The sequence below is a fragment of the Trichechus manatus genome, unplaced genomic scaffold (genome assembly GCF_000243295.1).
Source record: "Trichechus manatus latirostris isolate Lorelei unplaced genomic scaffold, TriManLat1.0 scaffold00071, whole genome shotgun sequence".
NCBI classification, from domain to species: Eukaryota; Metazoa; Chordata; class Mammalia; order Sirenia; family Trichechidae; genus Trichechus; species Trichechus manatus.
The window spans coordinates 6,294,480-6,305,195 of NW_004444007.1; positions in this window are offsets into that span (position 1 = coordinate 6,294,480).

A 10,716-nucleotide genomic window follows, 5' to 3' on the forward strand; every position below is an offset into this window, starting at 1 on the left:
TCTTGATGATGTGTTCCACCCATTTAAAAATCCAGCTATCTTCCGTACCCTCTTACTCTACTGGCATTCCTAATATCACTTCCCCTTCTTAATTTTGTCCATAGCATATCTGTATATATTATATTACCATGTGACATTTACACACACACACACACACACACATATATATATATTCTTGCTTTATTATGACTGCTTTCCTTCCACTAGAATGTAAACTCTACGAGGGCAGGAATTTTTGTCTTATTTGCTTGTAAATATTTGCAAGCTGCTTAGATGAGTGAAGAGCACATGGTAAATACTTCATATGTATTTACTGACTGACTGACTGAATGAATGAATAATTGCTATGAAGAACAGGTGGCTGCTAACTGAAAGATCAGTGGTTTAAACCCACCAGCTGCTCCATGGGAAAAAGATGTGGCAGTCTGCTTGCATAAAGACTTACAGCCTTGGAAGCCCTATGGGGTGGTTCTACTGTCTCACAGGATCATTATGAGTGAGAATCGACTTGATGGTAGTGGGTTTGGTTTTGGTGGGTATGAAGACTATGTAGAAAGTACTTTGAAAACAAGTAATAAGTGATTTTGACGTACTCACCAAAGTTAGGGAGGACTGCCTTTGAAAACGTGAAGGTTTAGCTAGGTTCTGAAGAATGAGGAAGCAACACCCAGGAGAAGAGGGAAGGAAAGAAGATTCTAGGTAAAAATAACAACATGAACACCCAACTTGAAAACGCAGGGACTGAAAGAAAACTCAGATGACAGAGGCATAGGGAGAGTAAGGGGTGACATGCTATATGATGAAATTGCAGAGGTCGGTGGAGCCAGACCACAAAAGTTCTTGAAGACTACACTAGGGTTTTAATCTAAAAGCAATGGGAAACCATGAATGGTTAAGTATCGAACCACATGAACTGTGTGTGTGTGTGTTTGTCTGTGTCGTGTCTGTGCATGTATGTGTGTGTTGAAAGGACTACTTAGGCAGCAGCAAATAAAATATATTGAAGATAGATACAAATAAATGGGACAGAAGGTTTTTTAGCTATTGAAATAGTCCCCATGAGAATAGTAGTTTGGACTTGGCTGGTGGTAATTCTCAGGTCTTCTGAATCCATTCCCTTTTTCTTTTTAGCCATTCTAATCCCGTTGCCTTCATTAATTTGCCCTCATACTTTACCTTACAGGAGCGGCCAGGTAGTGCCCCTTTCTCTCAGCTGGGAAGAATTTGAATTTCACTCTATCATCTCCTGTCACTCCTCCAAATGATGACTGCTCCATTCACAATAAATGTCCTCCACTGTATTTATTAGTATATTTATTTCAACCATTGAGCTGAGTTCCATGAAAAATGTGTCAGGAACCAAGTCTTATTCATCTTGATATGCCCAGGAGCAGGCACATTGAAGCAACTCAACAATACTTACTGAATAAATGAAACATTAAATAAATTGCTAGTTTACCAATACAACAAAATATTCCCAATGTTCTTCTCACTGTAGCTCTGTAAACCAAAAACGCATTGCCATCAAGTCGGTTCCAACTTACAGTTGCTCTGTGGACATCATGAATTCTTTTCAGGAAAAGACGTCTTCTGTATGGTCAAAGTACATAAACTACGAATTATCATCTATTAGTGGTTGGATGTGCATTTGAAATTCAAATATACATACACATGTATAGACAGCTCAGTAGTATCTAAGTATATCTAAACTGTCCAAATGATACGCAGATAGATAATGCACTTGGAGGAGCAGATAGTATATGTAATTTTCAATAGAGTTCCTTAAATGACTGAGATTGGGGGAAAGTAAACTAAAGTGGTAACTCATTAAAGAGCACCTCACAAGCCCAAAAAAGTCTGTGCAGCTTCCTAAAGTTCTCTTATTTCCAGAGAATAGGATAAGTATTTTAAGATGCTGAATCATCAAATCCATTTACAACTGTAAAATGGTGACAGAATCCTTTCCGCTAAATATGCTTAAAAGACTACACTGATCCTTAGCTATTATGGAACATGACATTAACTCTGTTGAGTAAACATACACACATGCACACACAGATCTATCTACACACACACACACGCATATTATGTACATATATATACAATATATATACACATACACATTACTTCAATGCTAATGTTATAAATAAAATTATAAGGCAATTTATGGAAAGTTGAGTAAAGTTCTGAAAGGATACAATGAATAACAGTTCTCAGCTATACATGTTTTATGTCAGTAGCAAAGGTTCAATCATTCCACTTAAACGTTGCTCTTTCCACTCGTACCAAACCTCCTTCCAACTGAGCGTTTTCCTGAAGCTATAGAATTTTAAATAGCAGACTGCTTTTCAGAAAAGTGATAAACAGAAGATCGTAATTCAAGCCAAGCCACCGGATTGTCCTACCACTTAACTATTGAAGAAGTCATATAATTCAGTCCAATATTAAAAGTGCTTTACACTTAGTTTTTACAAATAACAGTAGCTTTTAAAAGTGGTGTTCTTGGAAAGAGATCTGTACATTCCTTCCAATTTGTGAAATTACAACACGTGTTAACCGGACTGATTTTTGTCATAGTAACGTACGGAAAACAAAACACGGACTTGGCTAAAAAGATAACTTGGTTGGCACTTCATTTTCTATAAAAACGTTGAAAATAAGAAATATTGACTTAAAATTGGCCAAAAATTGGAATTTTAAAAGGTACAAAGATAGATCTTAAGCCAGGATATTAAAAATTTCCAAATAAGCAAAAATTTCAAATATAATTATGCTACTTATGCAGTGCACACAAATATAACCTTGAATTTCGGGTTCCTTGTGTTTACTTCAAATAACATTTTTTTCTCCAAAAAAGTCGTAAAGATTAGATAAATGAACAGCATGAAGCTTCTGCATAAACCACGCAAACAAAAACACCTTTTACGAATAAACACACTGCAAGAAGCATATGCTTTTGGAGAAACCATATGAAATTATTATCTGGCTTTGTTTTCTTTTTTGGTTTCTTCAAACATATTGAAGATTCACCCTCTTATTATCACATAAGAGCCTCCAAGTATTTGTATCCTTGTAGATTTCAAGTAAATATTATCTATGAAAATCTAGTTTTATACATTCACCATATTACTGTTGCTTATACCAAAATATAACAAAGTAGCATAGCGTCTTACCTAAAAAATGATTGCGTACTCAGGAACTCTTTAAGTTACCTAATTCTTCTTTCTCATTCTAAATAATCCAATTCTGTTGGCATGGCCAAAATATTTTATATTTGTGATATTATGCTAACTGAACACATCTTAAAATTTTAAAATGTATGAAAATCTTCTAGTGTGTTATTACATTCTATAGACAAAAATATTTCAATTGTTTGAATTTCCATGATTTCCAAGATATAGAACTAAGTTCTACATTTACTGCAGTTTATGAGGCATTGAAAATATTAGACCTTTGTACTGAGTAACAGTAAAATAAGGGTCAAGCATGTTCACCACCAAGAAGTAATAAGCAGAATTCATGGACTGTAGTAAACCATAATTTAAAAAGAAACAAAATAAAATTTTTATCTCAAAGCCTTTCTGTGAGTGGCTGAAGACACAATTCCAGTGTTGCGCCATTTCTTCAAGCACATGAATGCTTTCAGTTATCATCACTAGGACTTCTCATTCACGGCACAAGGAATGCATGGGTTGTTTTCCCCTGGCACACTTACGATGGAGAAAGACGGAGAAAAGTTTGGGTGCATTCATTTCTTTCTCTATTTATGTGACTTTTTAAAGCTTTCAACAAAAGTCCGCCCTTTATAAATATAAAAAGAATCATATTCTTCATTTATATTCCTTTCTTTAAGTAAATGAGAAAGATTTTTGGAGTAGAAAAACAAAAACAAACATCACTGGCATATCTTATGAAAAATTTATAGACAGCATTCATTCCACTGGCACAAGGGCCAGTGCAGTGTTATAATCTTTTCTCTTATCATAAACAAAATTAGATATTCAGCACAATATGCTCATTACTTAAAACCCCACAAATAAAATTTGTCCATGGAAAAAATAAGAGATATTTTGAATACTAAAGTCCTTTATTCAACAACACAGAAATTTCACAAAAACAACTTTACTGGGCAAATTGAATGTGTTTTTTTTTTTTTTTTTTTTTAGTTTTTTACAGTTTTGTACATGCCCCATAAGTGATTTTCTTTAATAAATACACTGTTTTCCAAAACTGCTTTTTTTTAAAATAATTGCACAAGCATACATACACCTTACACAAATATCTATTAGAAAATTTAATAGATAACTGCACAGTTCAGAAATAGGAGAACACCATGAAAGGAGTACATTTCGTGGCCCAAGTTCCTGAAATATTCCTGACTCCCTTGCAATTGTGAAAATGGGATCCTTCTTAACATAGCTGTCTTTTATTCACTAGGAATACAGATCTCTGTGTGAAACTGCCAAATTTAATAAAAACAAAATCTGAAACATTTAGCTGTTACATGAGAACCAACTGTTTGATATCGCTATGAATCTAACCATGATCAAAGACCCACTACGGCTTTTTGCTGAACATATTTGACCCTGAATAGGGTGTTCATTTAACTGCTTTCTTTTTTTCGTTATTTGATTACAGATACCATCAGCTTAAAGACTTTACATGCTTTAGTATTAATTGTACAATTCACGTGCCAGGGGTTCTGAATGAAAGAAAGGGGATATGCCTTTCTTTTAGGGATTGCTTAGTATTAATTTATAGTAAACCTACCATCTCTTGCTCCTTATATGTTTAGAAGAAGGAAGTTGGGTGTTGGGAATTAAGCAACCAGGAGGAATTTTGTATCTACTCTTACTGTGGGGGATGACTATCATTGTTTTCTCTCCCAAGGATGGATACTTTCTACTCTGTGAATGTGCCTCCACTTATACTCAGCAGGCAGAATCCATTAGAAAGCCACTTTGGTCTGAAGACCTGGGAAGAAAGGTTTGCATGACAACGTTCTTGCAATGTTAGGGCACTAAGTGACCACCTACAAGGAAACTGGCCCACAGCCCCACTGCACTATGTATCAATACTGAAGTATTTTCCAAGCGCTCCCCAAATGCTGGCAGGATGTGGTATCTCCTCTTCCACCCTTAGAGAAAACAAGACCCTGTGTATGTGGACCTCTTTTAGAAAGTTTTTTTTTTTTTTTAATTCAGCTTGCCTGATATATAACTTTTTTAATTATATAGATAGTTCACACAATTTACATTTGAATTGCTATTTTCTTGGTACTAAATATGAGACAAACAGAGAGGAATTTTTAAAAGTTCCATCTCATTGGTATTTTATAATCATGAAATATGTAAACTTTTGAACCTCTTCCTAAGGGTTATAATAATATGTTTTTCAAGTTCTCAGTATATAGACATATGGGGGAGAGAACCAGAGGGAGGCCAGAAGAGTAATCTTTATCTTCAAACATCACCAACGAGAACTTTATATGCACCCTACAATATATAAATAGTTTTACCAAAAATACAAAAAAATGAGTAGTGTAAAAGAACAATATCAAGAATAAAAACATACGAGAATGAAAGAAAAGCTACACTTTTCAATTTCAGTCATCAACAATCTTTTGTTAAAAAATTAAACTGACATGTAAAACACCACATTTTACAATACACAGATTCATTACTTCTTTAAGAAAACAAACAAAAAACGCATAAAGACACACAATACTAACATATATTTTAGACTCTTGGTACATTGCTTTGAAATCTTTAAATGTTATCATATGCCTAATATAGCCTGAATAATAGTCTGTTTTACTTCTGTAATAACAATCACCATTTTCCAAAAAAGCAAGGCAAGCTTACCATTTGAGTGTGAAAGTAATTCTTCACTTACTTGTAATTAGCAAATTGGAAAAAACAAGAAAAGGAAAACACAATAAAAATGGAACAAGAACCAACTCATATAGCTCTCATCGGTCCCACAGAAGAAATAGAAATTCTAGCTAGAAAGCCTCAAAGGAATATACATCAAGCAGAAAACTATGTCAAAATTAATATACATCACCTTTTAGTTTGCAGTTATTTAATTCTCTTCCCGAAACATGGATGGGTGTAATACATAATGGATCTTCCTCAAAAAGGCTATTTGACCTTAACAGTAAACCTTTCATTCATACTCTAGGAAAGTTAAGTCACACTAGTTTTTCACACTGGATTTATAAGTGCCTTAGCCACCTTCACCCACAATACTCTAATGGAGTGCTCCTTCTTCATTTGTAAAATCTTCTCTGTCATATTATTTCCCATTCAAAACCACACTGGCTGTTGAAAAATATTCGTCTTCTAGTCTTTCTAAAACTACACGGTCCTCTTCATTGCTCCATCATCCTTTCTCTTAAATTATTTCTGTTCTCATGATCCATTTTGCTAATAGGCCCCTCTCCCCACACCCGCATAGGCTAATGGAGGTCTGTAGGTGAAAATAACGGACTAGTTGATAAAGAACACAAAGTTACAGTGGCACGGCAGCTGTGATACTCAATGTATTATTCGCTGAACTCTGTTTTACTCCTGAAATGGAAAATAGTCTTTATCTTCTGGCATAAAATGCTGTGGTATCTTGTCATGTCATCACAAACAATATCTGTCTTAATGGGACAGTCTTGATTGCCACAAGAAAATCAAATCCTACATGAAAAGGTAGCACAGGTCCTATGAAGCATGGATCTTTTGTGTTTGCAGGCTGTCTTGCATGTATGGAATTCCGCAGACTGTAGCCCTGCCTTTTCAGTAATGAAAGCATCTAGTGACAAGAATGGGAACAATGGAGCATTCCACAGAGGGGCTAGGTGGCAGGACACTGGTTCAACTGGGAAGCTAAGACAAAGAAAGATAAAAAGAGACAAAAAGCCTCACTTTTATGCATGTGTATAATTCTTTATAACTTAAAAACATACCTAGCCATGCCTCAATGCAGGAGGCCTTGACATATTAAAATTTTAAAACAAAACTAGCCATCTAATATCATACATGGGATTGAAACATTTAGATGTCACTTTTTTTTTTTTTTTTTACAAAAAAAATAATAATAAGTAAAAAATAAAAAACACATAGAGCTCATGTTGGACTGTGAAAAAAAGACAGTCATGGATTTTTTTGCCCTAAAATCTGATACTTTATTCTGTATCCTAGAAAACACTGGGTTTTGTTTTTTTTTTTTTAATTTACACAACTGATTCTGCATGTTCCAACTACTCTGAGTACTCCGCCTTACAGTGCAATCCAACACAAGTCAACTAGACTAAGTATTTGGGAGGTACACCCTTCTGTACAGCTCGTTTGTAAGCAATGCAAGTGCATAACCACTACTCTAATATAGTGCTCAAAAGATTAATTTTTAAACTCTCATAACTTCTTCCCTTTTTATAACAATACAACTGCAGGTAACTGCTGGATGCATCATACTCTTTTAATCTTGTCGAACTTGGCATCGAGTCTCTACGGAAAGACGCATGGCCAAACGGTGCCACTGCTGTTACTGCTTCTAGAAACAACTGGCAAAAAAATACTTAAAGCTACAAGTTATTGCTCCAGATTTAACTCGCAGAACCATACTGTTGTGTACAAACTGTTAATCTCCATAGATGCTCAGACATGATTGTCTCCTTGTGTCTAAACACACGAAATACCAGCCGCTATCTGTACAGTTTACAGTACTGAAACACATATATTTGAAAATGAAGTATAGATATGTACTTTGCAAAGATACATGATTTTACAGCAGGGGTTTACCCAAATTTATTTTTTACAGCCTCTTTCAAAATAGACAACAACTTCACTAGTATCTCTAAATTACATCAAAGAGAGAATCGGTGTACTGAAAGTAAAGGGACTGGCCAATTCCCCTAAAATCTTAGATTATTTTTACTTGTCTTTTTTCTTTTCTATCCTTTTTTTTTTTTTTTTTTGAAGAAACCCCTATACATAAAATGAAAATAATATCTGGATATTTTCTTCAGTGGTGGACTAAGCAGTCTCTTAAAACAAGACATCAGTTTGCCCTTCACTTCCAAATGCCTTGAAAATAAGATATACTACTGCTTTAAAAGAACCATCGGAATGCTTCGGCGCTGGGAACAGGCGTTCTCTATAAAAAAAGAGCAAGAAAACAAGTTAAGCTTTCTTTCTATGCCATAAAATTATATTTTTCTCCTTTAGACTTCAGCAATATTTTTAGTCAGCAATGTCAATATAATGGCTTACACATTTCAACATTTAATAAAAAATGTTCAATCTTCAAAAATTATAAAAACTAGAATATTGACTTTAATGTTGATTTATTAAATATAATGATTCTTAAAAATTGGTCTAAACAAATCTGGGAAACACAGCCGGGGACATGTATCTCAATCAGAATAAAGAGGAAGGTTAAAGCTATTCACCAATAATAGGAAGATCATCAGCCAGCACGTAATCAGCTACGTAGACAGTCTTCAGAATGAGTCAGTGATACGAGAACTGTGGGCAGGTAAACTGACTGTATTTGAATTAGTCTGTCTCTAACCACATTGTTGCTGTTGGCTGCCACCGCGTCGATGCCGACTCATGGTTACTCCACGTGGACCCTACATGTGCAGAACAGAACTACTCCACTAAGTTTGCATGGTTGTCATCTTTTGGAAGCAGATGGCCAGGACTGTCTTCTGAGGTTCCTGCGAGTGGGTTCGAACCACCAACCTTTCAGCTAACAGTTGAGCGCTTAACCATTTGAGCCACCCAGGGATGCTGTCTCTAATCATACTAACAAAAATGCAACCAAAAAATTCAACTGAAATTTAGACCCCTGTTTTTCTGGTCAGAGTCAGAATACAGACATAAACACCGTAAGGCAGATGTTCAGAATCTAGTGAGGTAATTTCTTTATTCTGGAGAGCTTCTTTTATCATAGGATAACAACTATTATTGAATCAATATTACCTCTATCACTTATCAATTACTAAATGCTAAACTTATCTCTCTATATAATATAATGAGAATTATACCAATAAAGTATATATTATAAAACAAGTCTGCATTTTCAACTAATGTCATAAATATGAAACCAACTGATACTAACCAATCTTACTCAATAAAACCTAACTATCCTTTTGTACCATAAAAATACTATAAATGATTTCCAAACGAATAACAAGCTAGCACCAAAAATATGCATCATCTTTTTAACAAGAAACTTACAGTTACTACGGGTTTTTTTGATAGATAAACAGAACTTAAGTTATTGGATTTTCCTCTGTATATTAATATCCAGCAAGTCACTATATTCTTCTTGAAAATGCCTCATCCTATTCTATTGTATGTATTCTCATGGTTTACTTAAAACAGAATTGCATGAGTACATATTAAATGTATATAAGAAAAATAAGCCCAAAGTACATTCCCTGTAAGGGCAAATGGAAGACAGTTGATTGTATTCCCTAGACCAGTCAAACAAACCTACGTGGAGCATAAGATGGTTACTAAAAACAAATAAGTATATAAACTGGTAAGTTATATGAATGTTACTAAATTCATATTTAATAATAATGAATTTTATATTTAATGAAACATTCTATTACAAACACTTTAATAACTGAGTTAGCTTTTAGTTACTTTCTCACACGTGAGTTATTTGGTTTGCATAGTCCTACTGGAGTATCATAGTCTAAAAATAAAAGTGTATTAATTGATTAAGATATCAATTAGATATTTAGATGAATAAAATAACAATTTTGGAGAACAAAGCTGTTTTCCAATACCTACATTAAAATACATATATATATAAACTATCCTCAGAGACAAAAGAATAAATAAAACTAATTTTAAAATAAATGTTTTAAGAACAAGCTAATCATCTGCTATAATTTATCTAATCCAAGCTTGCATATGTATATATACAAAAATATTTAACTTGTGGAGTATTTTCCAAAAACACATACAAGAAGGTCTACTCTTTCTTTCAAAACAGTGGCAATCTTATTAATATTTTACTACTTAGTCCTTATATTAAACGTGTTTTCCCCTCTCCAACTCATTACCCATACCTGGATCCCAGTCATTTGATTTGACTGGTGAGAAAAATACCTTTACTACTTCCTAAAACTAAATTTCAAATGATAAACTTAATATTTATATATCCTGATTTCATTTATTTAGTCATTATTAGATGAACTACACATAACACGTTCGTTTTAATATCCACACTTTACACACACACCACACACACATACACACGCAGTAAACAAACACTTAGAAGTTTATACCAGATGCTACCTTGCAGCTTGATGCCAACTAAGAATAAATTTTATATAAGTAAGCCTACTTATATAAATGTAGTCATTTTTTTAAAAAGATAAGTTAGATCCAAACAACCATGAAATTATAGATCTACGGTTATAGATTCATATATGAAAAATAAATGTGCATATATATTCATATATATTTACATACATTGATGTGTACAGTGTATGACAGAGATGCCAACATACTCTCAGATGCCAAATGGAAACAAGATTATAAGTATATACTTATATAAGCTTGTATCTTGATAAACATATATGTTTATGAATATAAACAAAAAAAGGAGTACTTTTTTAAAAAATGAAATGAAGTCCTTATGTCTTACATACACTTTAAAATCCCTTTTCCAATTTTTTTTTTTTTTTTTTTTTTTTTTTTT